The sequence below is a fragment of the Pisolithus orientalis genome, assembly GCF_024613125.1.
Source record: "Pisolithus orientalis strain OTSU chromosome Unknown F5J12scaffold_38, whole genome shotgun sequence".
Taxonomy (NCBI): Eukaryota; Fungi; Basidiomycota; class Agaricomycetes; order Boletales; family Pisolithaceae; genus Pisolithus; species Pisolithus orientalis.
This window is the reverse complement of record NW_026260819.1, coordinates 78,374-98,241: the sequence shown is the minus strand read 5'-3', so window position 1 is coordinate 98,241 and position 19,868 is coordinate 78,374. Positions and strand designations below refer to the sequence as shown.

General features: G+C 50.0%; 4 non-coding genes across 4 annotated transcripts; all 4 read right to left on the bottom strand.

The window, feature by feature from the left end:
• Nucleotides 1–454: 454 nt before the first annotated feature.
• Nucleotides 455–527, bottom strand: F5J12DRAFT_t172. The gene has a single exon. It is a non-coding gene; the product is annotated as a tRNA-Phe (tRNA).
• Nucleotides 528–920: 393 nt separating this feature from the next.
• F5J12DRAFT_t171 lies at nt 921–993 on the bottom strand. Its single transcript has one exon. It is a non-coding gene; the product is annotated as a tRNA-Phe (tRNA).
• A 17,195-nt stretch (nt 994–18,188) lies between these two features.
• On the bottom strand, nt 18,189–18,261 carry F5J12DRAFT_t170. The gene has a single exon. It is a non-coding gene; the product is annotated as a tRNA-Phe (tRNA).
• A 393-nt stretch (nt 18,262–18,654) lies between these two features.
• F5J12DRAFT_t169 lies at nt 18,655–18,727 on the bottom strand. Its single transcript has one exon. It is a non-coding gene; the product is annotated as a tRNA-Phe (tRNA).
• Between the last annotated feature and the right edge of the window lie 1,141 nt (nt 18,728–19,868).

Sequence of the window (19,868 nt, the reverse complement as noted above, 5' to 3'; positions counted from 1 at the left end):
GATCAGCACCTACAGGTTCAACATCTCCCCCTTGATCCAGTACACTGTCAGATTTGCTGTCAGAGTCCAGATCTGGAGTAGGATGGTAGTACTCATGATTAGGAGTCGATGAGGGTGATGAAAGGGGTGTTGGCAAAGGTTTGGGTGGATTGTGAACTCCAGGAATGTTTGGAGGGGGACTAGTAGGGCGAGAGGACATGGGGAAGTACCTTTCATCGAAATCAGCCCTTTCTGGTATGACTGTGCGCTTTGTAGTGGGATTGTAGAACTTCCAGCCTTTGTAGCCCTCAGGGTAGCCAATAAATACACATTTCTCCATGTGGGGGTCTAGGGGTCGCCTCTTGTCCTTCTGGATGTGTACATAGGCAGTACAGCCCCAAACGCGAAGGTGAGACACATCTGGTTTCCTCCCATGCCAGAGCTCATAAGGGGTCGCATTCTGTTGCAATAAATGCGACCAGACAGGGGATTGAACCCTGGACCTCCCAGGTTTCGACCGGGTGCTCTAACCACTGAGCTATTTGGTCAAGGTATCTAGGCTTACTTGGTGTGGTTTAACCACCAAGTGCTAGTAGGGACTAGCGTTGCTGAGTGCTGGAGTACTACACTTGCAACAGCCTCCCCTAATCCAGTGCACAGCAACAAGGTGCAAGCATGGGAAATCACTGCCTAAAGTGGCAACTGCCTTAAGTGGTAGGTCTTACAGCATGCTGCCTCCTGCAAAGGTCTTAGATGGCTCAGGGGCCATTTTGCCTTAATTGGTAGGGCTTACACATGTTGCCTCCAGTAAAGGTCTTATTGAGGCACAAGTAGGTCTCAATGGGGAAATCCCAGCTGTGGGAATCCATTGCCTTAAGCAGAAAGGACTTATCAGGATATTCCCACAAGCGCCCGGGGCTCATAACCTGTTGCAATAAATGTGACCAGACAGGGGATTGAACCCTGGACCTCCCAGGTTTCGACCGGGTGCTCTAACCACTGAGCTATTTGGTCAAGGTATTTAGGCTTACTTGGTGTGGTTTAACCACCAAGTGCTAGTAGGGACTAGTGTTGCTGAGTGCTGGAGTACTACACTGGCAACACATTCTGGACCGCTTCAGTAGGGCATCTGTTCCAAACATGGACCAGGTAGGCAAGGCACTTGCCCCAGAAGGCCTTGGGAAGGCCAGACTTGTCTAACATGGCTGTGATTTGCTCTGAAAGTAGTCTGTTGGCTTGCTCTGCAACTCCATTCTGCTGGGATCGATTTCTGACTGTGTGTTGGCGCAGAATACTGCACTGGGTGGTAAAATCATCGAATGACTTGCTCATGTACTCCCCTCCTTTATCATCATGCAAAATCTTGATTTTTCGCTCTGTCTGGTTCTCAGCAAAGGCTTTGAAGGTTTTGAAGGCCTCAAATGTTCATATTAGGTGCCTGTGCACCTCAGACCGCATTTTGTTGAGATAACCACAAACTGAGGCCACTGGTGCACAGTGTAAGAGACTGAAGAAAATTTCACTGGGCACAGAGCAGTAAGTGCGCAAAAATGATAAACAAATGTAAATAGTAAATAAAAGCAAACCAAGGACACTTAGAGCGAAGCTAAGTGTCCACTACATGTCTGTAGGGTTAGACAGAAATAAAACAAAGGGAAAATGCAGTCTGAGGTGCACAGGCACCTAATATGAACAGGATGGTGTCTCCTTCATCTTGCCTGTTTTTGTTGATGATATGACTCTTGCTTCGTCTTCTGAAGCTGCCATAGACTCCTTCATCTCCCAACTCAGCCAGCACTTCAAACTGCGAGATCTAGGACCTACCACCCAACTCTTGGGCATCAAAATTGACAGAGATCGCCCCAATCGCTCAATTTCGCTCCCCCAGCGCCAATACTGCCTGGATTTACTGGAAAGGTTTGGCATGGCTGACTGCAAGCCACTATCTACACCCATGGAGCCAAATCTTCGCCTCTCTCACTCCCAGTCTCCCGAGGATGCCTCAGAAATCGAGAAAATGCGCCAAGTACCCTATCTCTCTGCAGTAGGTGCTCTGATGTACCTTGCCACCACTACCTGCCCAGACATTGCCTATACTGTTGGAGTTCTGGCCAGATTCAACTCCAATCCTGGCTGGGCTCATTGGCAGGCTGTAAAGCACCTGATGCACTATATCAAGGGTACTCTGGACTATTCCCTCACCTATTCTCCTGATCCTTCAACCTCGGAGCCCTTCACCACCTTCTCTGATGCAGATCATGGTGGCTGCAAGGATACTGGTCGCTCTACAGGTGGATATGTTGTCAAGATGGGTACTGGAGCAATCTCCTGGTGTTCCAAGCTTCAAAATGTCGTTGCTCTGTCTACCACTGTGGCAGAATACATAGCAGCTGTCCAGGCAGGCAAGGAGATCAAGTGGCTTCGAAATTTACTCTCTGAAATCGCTTCTGCACTCTCTTCTCCCTCTGTGCTGCACATGGACAACCAATCTGCGATCTCTGTGGCCAAGAATCCTGAACACCATGGCAGAATGAAGCAACTTGATCTCTGCTTCTACTGGCTTAGAGATGCAGTCCAGGACAACCTCATTGCGCCCACTTTTGTCCCCACTGATGCCCAGGCTGCTGATCTGATGACCAAACCACTGTCCAAGGCCAAGGTGATCAACTTCTGTCAGATGCTAGGACTAGGTGCATCAAGTGGGAGTTCTTAATGTGCAGAGGTGCACAATCAGGGGGGAGTGTTGCTATTAGTGCCTGTGCACCTCAGACTAATTGCCAGGTTCCCCACCTTCCATATTAATGATGTGTGCACTTATTTTCTTCAGTTGTTCTTTGTTTGTTCAGTGTTCGCATTTTTACTGTGCACAGAGTATCTTGTTCTTTAGTTACTGACTCTGTGCACATAGGTGTGTAAAACTACATAGACAACAATTTAGTTACTGACTCTGTGCACATAGAGTGCTGAGTATTGGGATATCTTAACATGAAGTGCTGGCTCAGTTGTGAGACAAAGGAGTCGATGGCAGTCTCAGATTTCGAAGCTAGAGTCATATCATCCACAAAGACAGGCAGAATTATGGTTACTCCATCCTTGGAGTAGATATAGATGCTAGCATCAGAGTAGGTCTGTCTGAAGCCAAGGGACTTGAGCACAGAGCGCATCTTCTTGTTCCAGTGATTTCCGCCCTGTTTGCTGCCATAGATCGCTTTCTGGAGCAGACACACCTGGGATTTTGGGTCTCCCTCCACAAATCCTTCTGGTTGGGTCATGTAGACCTCACAGTCCATCTCCCCATTGAGATAGGCATGAGAGACATCCACAGAGCGAAGGTGAAGGTCCTGCAGAGCTGCAAGAGCCAGGATGACTCTAATCGATGAAAGGCGAGCTGTTGGAGCGAAAACCTCGAGATAATCGAATCCAGGGCGCTGGTTATACCCTTTGGCGACCAATCTCGCTTTGTAGCGAATTATAGAGCCATCTGCATTCCTCTTCACCTTGAATACCCATTTGGAGCCTATCACCTTGCTCCCAGCAGGTCTAGGGACGAGTTTCCAAGTCCCATTGCTCTGGTGAGCAGCCACCTCCTCCAGGGCTGCCTCTCTCCACTTATCTGCATCAGGGCATCGCATTGCCTCTGCAAATGTGAGTGGCTCATCAGGAATGGATGCAGACATGGCCAGTTCATCATCACTGTCATCAGGGTCATCCACATCCTCTAATTGTGCAGGAGATAGCTTCCACCAGTCTCTGGGCTTCTGTCTGCACCTAGCAGGCAGTCTGGCACCAATTCCAATGGGACTGGTAGGTCTAGGAGGTGCTGGAGGCGAGGGAGTGCGAGGAGGAGGAGGTATGATCTCTGGAATTGCGACAGGATGCTGTATGGGGTCTGGATCAGCTGCCACAGGCTCAATCACTCCCCCCTGATCCAAATCATCATCAGTTTCGCTATCAGTGTCCAGATCTGTGCTTGGATGGTAGTATTGCGCTGTAGGGGGTGGAATGGAGGGTATAGGAGCTACTGGCGCATTTTGGGTAGGTTTTGGAGGGAGAGGCGCAGGTAGGGAAGGTGAGGAAGGGTGAGTGGACAGAGGGAAGTACCTCTCATCAAAATCAGCCCTTTCTGAGATGATTGTGTGCTTGGTGGTGGGATTGTAGAATTTCCAGCCTTTGTAGCCATCTGGGTACCCTATAAACACACATTTCTCCATGTGGGACTCCAGGGGTCGCCTCTTGTCCTTCTGGATGTGCACATAGGCAGTACACCCCCAAACTCGAAGGTGGGAGACATCTGGCTTTCTCCCATGCCATAGTTCATAGGGGGTCGCATTTTGGACTGCATCAGTGGGGCATCTGTTCCAAACATGGACCAAGGAGGCTAGACACTCACCCCAGAAGGCCTTAGGAAGGCCAGACTCTGTTCATATTAGGTGACTGTGCACCTCAGACCGCATTTTCCCTTTATTTTATCTCTGTCTAACCCTACAGACATGTAGTGGACACTTAGCTTCGCTCTAAGTGTCCTTGGTTTGCTTTTATTTATTATTTACATTTGTTTATCATTTTTGCGCACTTACTGCTCTGTGCCCAGTGAAATTTTCTTCAGTCTCTTGCACTGGCCACCAGGTACAGTGCTGTATTAATTTACTCAATATTAGTCTCTTACACTGGGCACCAGTGGCCTCAGTTTGTGGTTATCTTAACAGGTTATGAGCCATACACTCTAGGATTCTCAGCACTCGTTGGTTGCCACGTAATCCACCTCTGTGCAAAACCTCAACCCAGAGGAACCACACACTCACTCGCTACAGCTCAATCTTCAAGCTCCCAGCTTCCAGACTCACCCCATTCACCCTATCCTTCTCCTCTCAACTCGAAATTCGCCACCATGGCTGACGACCATGCCAACTCTTCGCCCTCTGTCGCTAAACTCACTGCTGCCAACTACTCGACCTGGAAAGGCGAAATGAAGGCTTTCCTGCGCACAAAAGGGCTCTGGACCATTGTTAGTGGTCTGGAAAAGCGCCCTGATGACTCCAAAGTCGAAGCTCATGCCAAATGGGACCTTAGAGTGGATGGGGCAGCTGGAGAACTCTACCTGGCGCTTTCTAGTGAGCAGAGGACCCATGTAGATGCTGTGCAGGATGATCCTGTACAGATCTGGAACACCCTGGCCTCCATCCACCTCCAGCAGCGCCCTGGAGCTCGTTTTAATGCCTGGGATGACTTCTTTTCAATCAGGAAGGCCCCAGATGAGTCCCTGTCCTCCCTAATCGCTAGAATCGAAGATTCCATGTCCAAAATCCAGGAATTGCGCCCTAGAGATCCCTCTACCCCCTACTCCATCAAGGACTTGGACAATGAGCGGGTCTGGATGGCTATGGTTTGCTCTCTAGGCGAAGAATATGCGCATTTTGCATCCTCCTTACTCCTATTCCACTCTCTGGACAAAGAGAAACTAAAAGAGGCATTCTTGGCTGAAGAATCGCAGCGCAGGCGTCGCCCTGATGCCAGTACATCAGAGACCATGCTTTTAACCTCCTCTGGCGATTGCAAGTGCCTAGCTTCATCGGTTTGCTCGTTCTGCGAATATTCAGGCCACTGCATCCACAAATGCCCTAACATAGCGAAATCTAAAGCCTACTATCGCTCTCAGAAGAACAGGAAGGAAAAGAAGACTCCAAAAACCGCAAATCAAGCATCTGCTTCGTCACCTTTGCCCCAGACCTCTGGCTCATCGCCCTCTACCTCCATGCAAAACCAGAGCGCATCCCAAGCTGTAGAATTCGCAGGAAATGCAAGTCTTCGCTTCCCTGACCCCTCTTCCCTCCTCTGTCCTCTGCAGCTCGATGCTGACGTCCTTTGCATCGCAGACTCGGGGGCCACTGCTCATATGACGCCCCATCGCCATTGGCTGCGAAATTACAGCCAAAAACGTGTCCCTATCAAGCTGGCAGACAATAAATTGATCTACTCAGCTGGGGTTGGGTCTGTAGTGTTTGAGCCTGTGGTGGGAGGTAGAAAGCGTCGCCCTGTGGAGTTTAGCAATGTCCTGCATGTGCCAGACCTGCGAAATAATCTATTATCTGTCTTATATCTCTGTCGCAACAAGGGCTTTACTGTGACCATCAATTCTTCGCAGATGGCCTTTAGACTGCGCTCCCAACATTCCCTCTTCATTGCACGAATCTCAGACAACAACTCGGCCTTCCTTGAGGGGGAGACTGTTCCCCTCACTGAGTATGCCTCTGCAGCAAGCACTCTGCCTCTGGATTTCGACCTATGGCACAGGAGACTTGCTCACCACAACCTGATTGGTGTCAAATCGCTGCTGGAGCGAAATCTGGTCACTGGGATGACCCTAGACTCCAAATCCTCCCCTGACCCCATCTGTGAACCATGCCTGGCTGGAAAGATGCATGCAAACCCCTTCCCCACCGCTTCCTGGCGTGCATCTAGGCCTCTGGAACTCGTCCACAGTGATCTACACCATGTAGGCCATGCCACCTTCTTAGGATACAAGTATTGGGTCACATTCATCAATGATTTCACTCGCTATCGCTTTCTTTTGCCTCTGAAAGCGAAATCTGAGGTTTTTGAGGCCTTCAAGACCTTCAAGGCCTTTGCTGAGAACCAGAGCGAACGAAAAATCAAGATTTTGTGGGATGACAAGGGAGGGGAGTATATGAACAACTCCTTCATCGATTTTACCACCAAATGCGGAATCCTGCGCCAGCACACAGTCAGAAATCGACCCCAGCAAAATGGAGTGGCAGAGCGAGCCAATAGACTGCTCTCTGAGCGGCTTACTGCGATGCTGGATGAGTCTGGCCTTCCCAAGGCCTTCTGGGGCGAGTGGCTGATTTTGATGAGAGGTACTTCCCCCTGTCCACTCGCCCTTCCTCACCTTCCCTACCTGCGCCTCCTGCTTCCAAACCTACCCAACATGCGCCAGTAGCTCCTATACCCTCCATTCCACCCCCTACAGCGCAATACTACCATCCAAGCACAGATCTGGACACAGATAGTGACAGTGATGATGATCTGGATCAAGGGGGAGAGATTGAGCCTGTGGCAGCTGATCCAGACCCCATACAGCATCCTGTCGCAATTCCAGAAATCATACCTCCTCCTCCTCGCACTCCCTCGCCTCCAGCACCTCCTAGACCTACCAGTCCCATTATCCCTGTCAATTGTGATGCCCAAGAGTTGGGTGGTAGGTCCTAGATCTCGCAGTTTGAAGTGCTGGCTGAGTTGGGAGATGAAGGAGTCTATGGCAGCTTCAGAAGACGAAGCAAGAGTCATATCATCCACAAAAACAGGCAAGATGATGTCTTCCTAGAGCGGTAGAAAGCCTTAGATCTTTCCATCCTTTCGCACTTATGGATGCAGTGCCCTTGATAATCACAGAACGAGCAAGGGGATGAATTTGGGCACTTGCAATTAGCGGAGTAGGTGAATAACGCGTGGTCTGATCCCCCTGCATCAGGGCGCCGCTTCCTCTGCGATTCTTCAGCCAGAAACGCTTCCTTTAGCTTATCCTTGTGTTCATATTAGGTGCCTGTGCACCTCAGACCACATTTTCCCTTCATTTTATCTCTGTCTAACCCTACAGACATGTAGTGGACACTTAGCTTCCCTCTAAGTGTCCTTGGTTTGCTTTTATTTGTTATTTACATTTGTTTATCATTTTTGCACACTTACTGCTCTGTGCCCAGTGAAATTTTCTTCAGTCTCTTACACTGGGCACCAGGTACAGTCCTGTATTAATTTACTCAATATTAGTCTCGTACACTGGGCATCAGTGGCCTCAGTTTGTGGTTATCTCAACACCTTGTCCAGGGAGTGGAAGAGCAGTAGTGATGACGCAAAATGGGCATATTCCTCACCCAGAGAGCGCACCATAGCCATACACACAAGCTCATTATCCAGATCCTTGATGGAATAGGGATTAGAGCTGTCCCTAGGGCGAAGTTCTTGGATCCTGGACATAGAATCTTCGATTCTAGCGATAAGGGAGCTCAGGGACTCATCTGGCTGCTTCCTGATCGAAAAGAAGTCGTCCCAAGCATTAAAACGAGCTCCAGGATGTTGTTGAAGGTGGGTGGAAGCTAGGGTGGACCAGATTTGTACAGGATCATCCTGTACAGTGTCTACATGGGTCCTTTGTTCATTAGAAAGCGCCAGATAGAGTTCTCCAGCTGCCTTGTCTGCTCTGAGGTCCCATTTGGTCTGAGCTTCGAGTTTAGAGTCATCAGGGCGCTTCTCAGTGCCACTGACAATGGTCCAGAGGCCCTTGGTGCGAAGGAAAGCTTTCATCTCGCCCTTCCAGGTGTTATAGTTGGTGGAGGTGAGTTTTGACACATTGGTCGATGGGTGGGGGTGTTCTTCGGCCATTAGGGCGAGTTTCGAGCAGACAGGGAGAGCAGGGAATGGATGGGGTGAGTCTCGAAGTTTGGGTGCGAGGAAAATGCGGTAGAGGCCGAGGGAGTGGGTGTAGCGGGCCGAAATTTCGCGCAGAGACTGATGACGTGTCATATGACGGGTCCAGAAAGTCCTGGAGCATGGGGCTCATAACCTGATAAATTTACCCAGCCTTAAGGCCTTGTGCCCGGTGTCAGAGACTGAAGAGAAACTAGCTAAGTAGTGACATTACCTTGTGCCCAGTGTCAGAGACTGAAGAGAAAATACACTGTGCACATACAACTGCTAAGTGCGCAAAAATGGTAAACAAGGGAAAACAACCAGTCACAACATATCACAACACTGTATAGTTTAGGAATGTGAAGTTAGACCACATTAGTGTAGCATATAACAGTAGAATAAATGAAAATGCGAACAGAGGTGCAGAGGCACCACTGTAACAGTGCGAGGAGGAGGAGGTATGTGTTCATATTAGGTGCCTGTGCACCTCAGGACTGCATTTCTCCTCTGTGTTATTTCTACCTAACCCTACAGACATGTAGTGGACACTTAGCTTCGCTCTAAGTGTCCTTGGTTTGCTTTTGTTTATTATTTACCTTTGTTTATCATTTTTGCGCACTTACTGTTGTGTGCCCAGTGAAATTTTCTTCAGTCTCTTACACTGGGCACAAGGTATGTCTTATGTAGTATTCCCTTGAATAATAGTCTCTTACACTGGGCACAAGTGGCCTCAGTCTGTGGTTATCTCAACAGTATGATCAGCTGCCACAGGCTCAATCTCTCCCCCCTGATCCAGATCATTATCAGTTTCGCTATCAGTGTCCAGATCTGTGCTTGGATGGTAGTATTGCGCTGTAGGGGGTAGAATGGAGGGTATAGGAGGTACTGGCGCATTTTGGGTAGGTTTTGGAGGGAGAGGCACAGGTAGGGAAGGTGTGGAAGGGCGAGTGGACAAAGGGAAGTACCTCTCATCAAAATCAGCCCTTTCTGAGATGATTGTGCACTTTGTGGTGGGATTGTAGAATTTCCAGCCTTTGTAGCCTTCAGGGTACCCTATAAACACACATTTCTCCATGTGGGACTCCAGAGGTCGCCTTTTGTCCTTCTGGATGTGCACATAGGCAGTACACCGCCAAACTCGAAGGTGGGAGACATCTGGCTTTCTCCCATTCCATACTTCATAGGGGGTCGCATTTTGGACCGCTTCAGTGGGGCATCTGTTCGAAACATGGACCAAGGAGGCTAGGCACTCGCCCCAGAAGGCCTTAGAAAGGCCAGACTTGTCCAGCATCGCAGTAAGCCGCTCAGAGAGTAGTCTATTGGCTCGCTCTGCCACTCCATTTTGCTGTGGTCGATTTCTGACTGTGTGCTGGCGCAGAATTCCGCATTGGGTGGTAAAATTGATGAAGGCATTGCTCATATACTCCCCTCCCTTGTCATCCAGCAAAATCTTGATTTTTCGTTCGCTCTGGTTCTCAGCAAAGGCCTTGAAGGTCTTGAAAGCCTCAAAGACCTCAGATTTCGCTTTCAGAGGCAAAACAAAGCGATAGCGACTGAAATCATCGATGAATGTGACCCAATACTTGTAGCCTGAGAAGGAGGCATGCCCTACATGGTGTACATCGCTGTGGACGAGTTCCAGAGGCCTAGAAGCACGCCAGGAAGCGGTGGGGAAGGGGTTTGCATGCATCTTTCCAGCCAGGCATGGTTCACATATGGGGTCAGGGGAGGATTTGGAGTCTAGGGTCATCCCAGTGACCAGATTTCGCTCCAGCAGCGATTTGACACCAATCAGGTTGTGGTGAGCAAGTCTCCTGTGCCATAGGTGGAAATCCAGAGGCAGAGTGCTTGCTGCAGAGGCATACTCAGTGAGGGGAACAGTCTCCCCCTCAAGGAAGGCCGAGTTGTTGTCTGAAATTTGTGCAATGAAGAGGGAATGTTGGGAGTGCAGCCTAAATGCCATCTGCGAAGAATTGATGGTCACAGTAAAGCCCTTGTTGCGACAGAGATATAAGACAGATAATAGATTATTTCGAAGGTCTGGCACATGCAGGACATTGCTAAACTCCACAGGGTGACGCTTTCTACCTCCCACCACGGGCTCAACCACTACAGACCCAACCCCAGCTGAGTAGATCAACTTATTGTCTGCCAGCTTGATAGGGACACGTTTTTGGCTGTAATTTCGCAGCCAATGGCGATGGGGCATCATATGAGCAGTGGCCCCCGAGTCTGCGATCCAAAGGACATCAGCATCGAGCTGCAGAGGACAGAGGAGGGAAGAGGGTTCAGGGAAGCGAAGACTTGCATTTCCTGCGAATTCCACAGCTTGGGAAGTGCGCTGATTTTGCAAGGGGATAGAGGGCGATGAGCCAGAGACCTGGGGCGAAGGGGACGAAGCAGATGCTTGATTTGCGGATTTTGGAGTCTTCTTTTCCTTCCTGTTCTGCTGAGAGCGATAGTAGGCTTTAGATTTCGCAATGTTAGGGCATTTGTGGTCATATTAGGTGCCTGTGCACCTCAGACCGCATTTTCCCTTTATTTTATCCCTGTCTAACCCTACAGACATTTTATTATTTACATTTGTTTGCTTTTATTTATTATTTACATTTGTTTATCATTTTTGCGCACTTACTGCTCTGTGCCCAGTGAAATTTTCTTCAGTCTCTTACACTGGGCACCAGGTACAGTCCTGTAGAATTGCGCCCCAGGGACCCCTCTACCCCCTACTCCATCAAGGACTTGGACAATGAGCTGGTCTGCATGGCTATGGTTTGCTCTCTAGGCGAAGAATATGCGCATTTTGCGTCCTCCTTGCTCCTATTCCACTCTCTGGACAAAGAGAAACTAAAAGAGGCATTCTTGGCTGAAGAATGGCAGCGCAGGCGTCGCCCTGATCCCAGTACATCAGAGACCGCGCTTTTCACCTCCTCTGGCGATTGCAAGTGCCTAGCTTCGTCGGTTTGCTCGTTCTGCGAATATTCAGGACACTGCATCCACAAATGCCCTAACATTGCGAGATCTAAAGCCTACTATCGCTCTCAGAAGAACAGGAAGGAAAAGAAGACTTCAAAAACCGCAAATCAAGCATCTGCTTCATCACCATCGCCCCAAGCCTTTGGCTCATCGCCCTCTACCTCCTTGCAAAATCAGAGCGCTTCCCAAGCTGTGGAATTCGCAGGAAATGCAAGTCTTCGCTTCCCTGACCCCTCTTCCCTCCTCTGCCCTCTGCAGCTCGATGGTGACATCCTTTGGATCGCAGACTCGGGGGCCACTGCTCATATGACGCCCCATCGCCATTGGCTGCGAAATTAGAGCCAAAAACGCGTTCCTATCAAGCTGGCAGACAATAAATTAATCTACTCAGCTGGGGTTGGGTCTGTAGTGTTGGAGCCTGTGGTGGGAGGTAGAAAGCGTCGCCCTGTGGAGTTTAGCAATGTCCTGCATGTGCCAGACCTGCGAAATAATCTATTATCTGTGTTATATCTCTGTCGCAAAAAGGGCTTTACTGTGACCATCAATTCTTCGCAAATGGCCTTTAGACTGCGCTCCCAACATCCCCTCATCATTGCACGAATTTCAGATAACAATTCGGCCTTCCTGGAGGGGCAGACTGTTCCCCTCACTGAGTATGCCTCTGCAGCAAGCACTCTGCCTCTGGATCTCGACCTATGGCACAGGAGACTTGCTCACCACAACCTGATTGGTGTCAAATCGCTGCTGGAGCGAAATCTGGTCACTGGGATGACCCTAGAGTCCAAATCCTCCCCTGACCCCATCTGTAAACCATACCTGGCTGGAAAGATGCATGCAAACCCCTTCCCCACCACTTCCTGGCATGCTTCTAGGCCTCTGGAACTCATCCACAGCGATGTACACCATGTAGGGCATGCCTCCTTCTCAGGCTACAAGTATTGGGTCACATTCATCGATGATTTCACTCGCTATCGCTTCATTTTACCTCTGAAAGCGAAATGTGAGGTCTTTGAGGCCTTCAAGACCTTCAAGGCCTTTGCTGAGAACCAGAGCGAACGAAAAATCAAGATTTTGCGGGATGACAAGGGAGGGGAGTATGTTAAGATATCCACAAACTGAGGCCACTTGTGCCCAGTGTAAGAGACTTTATTCAAGGGAATACTACATAAGACATACCTTGTGCCCAGTGTAAGAGACTGAAGAAAATTTCACTGGGCACACAACAGTAAGTGCGCAAAAATGATAAACAAAGGTAAACAATAAACAAAAGCAAACCAAGGACACTTAGAGCGAAGCTAAGTGTCCACTACATGTCTGTAGGGTTAGGTAGAAATAACACAGAGGAGAAATGCAGTCCTGAGGTGCACAGGCACCTAATATGAACACTCCCCCCTGAATGTGCACCTCTGCACTCAACTGCTCCCCCCTGATGCGCCAAGTCCTAGCATCCTGCAGAAACCGATGACCTTGGTGTGATGTAGTGGTTTGGTGAGAAGATCGGCAGCCTGGTCCACTGTAGGGACAAAAATAGGCGAAATCAGGTTCTGCTGAACTGCATCTCTTAGCCAGTAGTAGCAGAGGTCAAGTTGCTTCATCCTCCCATGATGTTCTGGGTTCTTGGCCACAGAGATCGCAGATTGGTTGTCAATGCGAAGGGTAGAAGCATCTGGGAGAGGGAGGCCAATTTCCTGCAACAGATTTCGCATCCACTTGATCTCCTTGCCTGCTTGGACTGCAGCAATATACTCTGCTTCAGTGGTGGACAAAGCGACCACTCCCTGTAGCTTGGAGGACCAGGAAACTGCACCAGTACCCATCTTGACCACATATCCACCAGTGGAGCGACCAGAATCCTTGCAACCACCATGATCAGCATCAGAAAAGGTTGTAAATAGCTCAGAGGTCGAAGGATCAGGAGCATAGGTGATGGAATAGTCCAGAGTGCCTTTCAGGTAGCGCATCAGGTGTTTTACAGCTTGCCAGTGAGCCCAGCCTGGGTTAGAGTTGAATCTGGCCAGTACTCCGACAGTATAGGCTATATCTGGTCGAGTTGTGGTGGCCAAGTACATCAGGGCACCCACAGCAGATAGATAGGGAACCTGGCGCATTTGTTCGACTTCCTGAGGGTTCTGAGGCGATTGCTGGCGAGATAGGCGAAGATTGGGTTCCATAGGTGTGGAAATGGGCTTACAGTCTGCCATTCCAAATCTGGTCAAGACATCCAGGCAGTATTGTCGCTGGGAGATGGATATGGAGCGATTGGGGCGGTCTCTGTCGATTTTGATGCCCAGGAGTTGAGTTGTAGGGCCCAGATCGCGAATTTTGAAGTGCTGGCTCAGTTGTGAGACAAAGGAGTTGATGGCAGTCTCAGATTTCGAAGCTAGAGTCATATCATCCACAAACACAGGCAGAATGATGGTTACTCCATCCTTGGAGTAGATATAGATGCTAGCATCAGAGTAGGTCTGTCTGAAGCCAAGGGACTCGAGCACAGAGCGCATCTTCTTGTTCCAGCGATTTCCGCCCTGTTTGCTGCCATAGATCGCTTTCTGGAGCAGGCACACCTGAGATTTTGGGTCTCCCTCCACAAATCCTTCTGGTTGGGTCATGTAGACCTCACAGTCCATCTCCCCATTGAGATAGGCATGAGAGACATCCACAGAGCGAAGATGAAGGTCCTGGAGAGCTGCAAGAGCCAGGATGACTCTAATTGATGAAAGGCGAGCTGTTGGAGCGAAGACTTCGAGATAATCGAATCCAGGGCGCTGGTTATACCCTTTGGCGACCAATCTCGCTTTGTAGCGATCTATAGAGCCATCTGCATTCCTCTTCACCTTGAATACCCATTTGGAGCCTATCACCTTGCTCCCAGCAGGTCTAGGGACGAGTTTCCAAGTCCCATTGCTCTGGTGAGCAGCCAACTCCTCCAGGGCTGCCTCTCTCCACTTATCTGCATCAGGGCGACGCATAGCCTCTGCAAATGTGAGTGGCTCATCAGGGATGGATGCAGACATGGCCAGTTCATCATCACTGTCATCAGGGTCATCCACATCCTCTAATTGCGCAGGAGACAGCTTCCACCAGTCTCTGGGCTTCTGTCTGCGCCTAGCAGGCAGTCTGGCACCAATTCCAATGGGACTGGCAGGTCTAGGAGGTGGTGGAGGCGAGGGAGTGCGAGGGGGAGGAGGTATGACCTCTGGAATTGCGACAGGAGGCTGTATGGGGTCTGGATCAGCTGCCACAGGCTCAATCTCTCCCCCCTGATCCAGATCATCATCAGTTTCGCTATCAGTGTCCAGATCTGTGCTTGGATGGTAGTATTGCGCTGTAGGGGTTGGAATGGAGGGCATAGGAGCTACTGGCGCATTTTGGGTAGGTTTGGAAGCCAAAGGCACAGGTAGGGAAGGTGAGGAAGGGCGAGTGGACAGAGGGAAGTACCTCTCATCAAAATCAGCCCTTTCTGAGATGATTGTGCGCTTTGTGGTGGGATTGTAGAATTTCCAGCCTTTGTAGCCTTCAGGGTAACCTATAAACACACATTTCTCCATGTGGGACTCCAGGGGTCGCCTCTTGTCCTTCTGGATGTGCACATAGGCGGTACACCCCCAAACTCGAAGGTGGGAGACATCTGGCTTTCTCCCATGCCATAGTTCATAGGGGGTCGCATTTTGGACTGCTTCAGTGGGGCATCTGTTCCAAACATGGACCAAGGAGGCTAGGCACTCTCCCCAGAAGGCCTTAGGAAGGCCAGACTCATCTAGCATTGCAGTGAGTCGCTCAGAGAGCAGTCTATTGGCTCGCTCTGCCACTCCATTTTGCTGTGGTCGATTTCTGACTGTGTGCTGGCGCAGAATTCCGCATTTGGTGGTGAAATCGATGAAGGAGTTGCTCATATACTCCCCTCCCTTGTCATCCCGCAAAATCTTGATTTTTCTTTCGCTCTGGTTCTCAGCAAAGGCCTTGAAGGTCTTGAAGGCCTCAAAGACCTCAGATTTCGCTTTCAGAGGCAAAACAAAGCGATAGCGAGTGAAATCATCAATGAATGTGACCCAATACTTGTAGCCTGAGAAGGAGGCATGCCCTACATGGTGTACATCGCTGTGGACGAGTTCCAGAGGCCTAGAAGCGCGCCAGGAAGCAGTGGGGAAGGGGTTTGCATGCATCTTTCCAGCCAGGCATGGTTCACAGATGGGGTCAGGGGAGGATTTGGAGTCTAGGGTCATCCCAGTGACCAGATTTCGCTCCAGCAGTGATTTGACACCAATCAGGTTGTGGTGAGCAAGTCTCCTGTGCCATAGGTCGAAATCCAGAGGCAGAGTGCTTGCTGCAGAGGCATACTCAGTGAGGGGAACAGTCTCCCCCTCCAGGAAGGCTGAGTTGTTGTCTGAAATTCGTGCAATGAAGAGGGAATGTTGGGAGCGCAGCCTAAATGCCATCTGCGAAGAATTGATGGTCACAGTAAAGCCCTTGTTGCGACAGAGATATAAGACAGATAATAGATTATTTCGAAGGTCTGGCACATGCAGGACATTGCTAAATTCCACAGGGCGACGCTTTCTACCTCCCACCACAGGCTCAAACACTACAGACCCAACCCCAGCTGAGTAGATCAACTTATTGTCTGCCAGCTTGATAGGAACGCGTTTTTGGCTGTAATTTCGCAGCCAATGGCGATGGGGTGTCATATGAGCAGTGGCCCCCGAGTCTGCGATCCAAAGGACGTCAGCATCGAGCTGCAGAGGGCAGAGGAGGGAAGAGGGGTCAGGGAAGCGAAGACTTGCATTTCCTGCGAATTCCACAGCTTGGGAAGCGCTCTGATTTTGCCAGGAGGTAGAGGGCGATGAGCCAGAGGCCTGGGGCGAAGGGGACGAAGCAGATGCTTGATTTGCGGTTTTTGGAGTCTTCTTTTCCTTCCTGTTCTTCTGAGAGCGATAGTAGGCTTTAGATCTCGCAATGTTAGGGCATTTGTGGATGCAGTGCCCTGAATATTCGCAGAACGAGCAAACCGAGGAAGCTAGGCACCTGCAATCGCCAGAGGAGGTTAAAAGCGCGGTCTCTGATGTACTGGCATCAGGGCGACGCCTGCGCTGCGATTCTTCAGCCAAGAATGCCTCTTTTAGTTTCTCTTTGTCCAGAGAGTGGAATAGGAGTAAGGAGGACGCAAAATGCGCATATTCTTCGCCTAGAAAGCGAACCATAGCCATGCAGACAAGTTCATTGTCCAAGTCCTTGATGGAGTAGGGGGTAGAGGGATCCCTAGGGCGCAATTCCTGGATTTTGGACATGGAATCTTCGATTCTAGCGATTAGGGAGGTCAGGGACTCATCTGGGGCCTTCCTGATCGAGAAGAAGTCATCCCAGGCATTAAAACGAGCTCCAGGGCGCTGCTGGAGGTGGATGGAGGCTAGGGTGTTCCAGATCTGTACAGGATCATCCTGCACAGCATCTACATGGGTCCTCTGCTCACTAGAAAGCGCCAGGTAGAGTTCTCCAGCTGCCCTGTCCGCTCTAAGGTCCCATTTGGCCTGAGCTTCGACTTTGGAGTCATCAGGGCGCTTTTCCAGACCACTAACAATGGTCCAGAGCCCTTTTGTGCGCAGGACAGCCTTCATTTCGCCTTTCCAGGTCGAGTAGTTGGAGGCAGTGAGTTTTGCGACAGAGGGCGACGAGTTGGCATGGTCCTCAGCCATGGTGGCGAATTTCGAGTCGAAAGGAGAAGGATGGGGTGGATGGGGTGAGTCTGGAAGCTGGGAGCTCAAAGAGTGAGCTGTAGCGCACGAGTGTGTGGTTCTTTTGGGTCGAGGTTTTGCGCAGAGGTGGATTACGTGGCGACCAACGAGTGCTGAGAATCCTAGAGCACGGGGCTCATAACCTGTTAAGATATCCACAAACTGAGGCCACTTGTGCCCAGTGTAAGAGACTTTATTCAAGGGAATACTACATAAGACATACCTTGTGCCCAGTGTAAGAGACTGAAGAAAATTTCACTGGGCACACAACAGTAAGTGCGCAAAAATGATAAACAAAGGTAAACAATAAACAAAAGCAAACCAAGGACACTTAGAGCGAAGCTAAGTGTACACTACATGTCTGTAGGGTTAGGTAGAAATAACACAGAGGAGAAATGCAGTCCTGAGGTGCACAGGCACCTAATATGAACAGTGCCATATAGACTTCACAGTCCATTTCCCCATTCAGGTAGGCATGGGAGATGTCCACAGAGCGCAGATGGAGGTCCTTAAGAGCTGCAAGAGCTAGAACCACTCTGACAGAGGCAAGGCGCACTGTAGGAGCAAAGACCTCGAGATAATCAAAGCCAGGGCGCTGATTGTAGCCTTTTGCGACCAGTCTGGCCTTGTAGCGATTTATGGAGCCATCAGCATTCCTCTTGACCTTGAATACCCACTCGGAGCCAATGACTTTGCATCCAGGGGGTCTAGGGACGACTCATGGCTTCTGCAAATGTAAGAGGTTCATCTGGAAACGCTGCAGACATGGCCAACTCATCATCAGAGTCTTCTTCATCACCAGAGTCCTCCAATTGAGCTGGGGAGAGCTTCCACCACTCTCTGGGCTTTTCCAGCCAGACATGGTTCACAGATGGGATCAGGGGAGGACTTTGAGTCTAGTGTCATGCCAGTGACCAAATTTCGCTCTAGAAGTGACTTAACACCAGCCACATGGTGGTGGGCAAGCCTTCTGTGCCAGAGGTCTAGGTCTAAAGGGCAGGTGGTTGCAGCAGAGGCATATTCAGTGATGGGGAGTGTCTCCGCCTCCAGGAAAGCGCTATTGTTGTGTTGCAATAAATGCGACCAGACAGGGGATTGAACCCTGGACCTCCCAGGTTTCGACCGGGTGCTCTAACCACTGAGCTATTTGGTCAAGGTATCTAGGCTTACTTGGTGTGGTTTAACCACCAAGTGCTAGTAGGGACTAGTGTTGCTGAGTGCTGGAGTACTACACTTGCAACAGCCTCCCCTAATCCAGTGCACAGCAACAAGGCGCAAGCGTGGGAAATCACTGCCTAAATTGGCAACTGCCTTAAGTGGTAGGTCTTACACATGCTGCCTCCTGCAAAGGTCTTAGATGGCTCAGGGGCCATTTTGCCTTAATTGGTAGGGCTTACACATTGTTGCCTCCGGTAAAGGTCTTACTGAGGCACAAGTAGGTCTTAATGGGGAAATCCCAGCTGTGGGAATCCATTGCCTTAAGCAGAAAGGACTTATCAGGACATTACCACAAGCGCCCGGGGCTCATAACCTGTTGCAATAAATGCGACCAGACAGGGGATTGAACCCTGGACCTCCCAGGTTTCAACCAGGTGCTCTAACCACTGAGCTATTTGGTCAAGGTATCTAGGCTTACTTGGTGTGGTTTAACCACCAAGTGCTAGTAGGGACTAGTGTTGCTGAGTGCTGGAGTACTACACTTGCAACAGCCTCCCCTAATCCAGTGCACAGCAACAAGGCGCAAGCGTGGGAAATCACTGCCTAAAGTGGCAACTGCCTTAAGCGGTAGGTCTTACACATGTTGCCTCCTGCAAAGGTCTTAGATGGCTCAGGGGCCATTCTGCCTTAATTGGTAGGGCTTACACATTGTTGCCTCCGCCAAAGGTCTTACTGAGGCACAGCTTTGTGGTGGGATTGTAGAATTTCCAGCCTTTGTAGCCTTCAGGGTACCCTATAAACACACATTTCTCCATGTGGGACTCCAGAGGGCGCCTCTTGTCCTTCTGGATATGCACATAGGCAGTACACCCGCAAACTCGAAGGTGGGAGACATCTGGCTTTCTCCCATGCCACAGTTCAAAGGGAGTCGCATTTTGGACTGCTTCAGTGGGGCATCTGTTCCAAACATGGACCAAGGAGGCTAGGCACTCACCCCAGAAGGCCTTAGAAAGGCCAGACTCGTCCAGCATCGCAGTAAGCTGCTCAGAGAGTAGTCTATTGGCTCGCTCTGCCACTCCATTTTGCTGTGGTCGATTTCTGACTGTGTGCTGGCGCAGAATTCCGCATTGGGTGGTAAAATTGATGAAGGCATTGCTCATATACTCCCCTCCCTTGTCATCCCGCAAAATCTTGATTTTTCGTTCGCTCTGGTTCTCAGCAAAGGCCTTGAAGGTCTTGAAAGCCTCAAAGACCTCAGATTTCACTTTCAGAGGCAAAACAAAGCGATAGTGAGTGAAATCATTGATGAATGTGACCCAATACTTGTAGCCTTAGAAGGTGCCATGCCCTACATGGTGTACATCGCTGTGGACGAGTTCCAGAGGCCTAGAAGCACGCCAGGAAGCGGTGGGGAAGGGGTTTGCATGCATCTTTCCAGCCAGGCATGGTTCACAGATGGGGTCAGGGGAGGATTTGGAGTCTAGGGTCATCCCAGTGACCAGATTTCGCTCCAGCAGCGATTTGACACCAATCAGGTTGTGGTGAGCAAGTCTCCTGTGCCATAGGTCGAAATCCAGAGGCAGAGTGCTTGCTGCAGAGGCA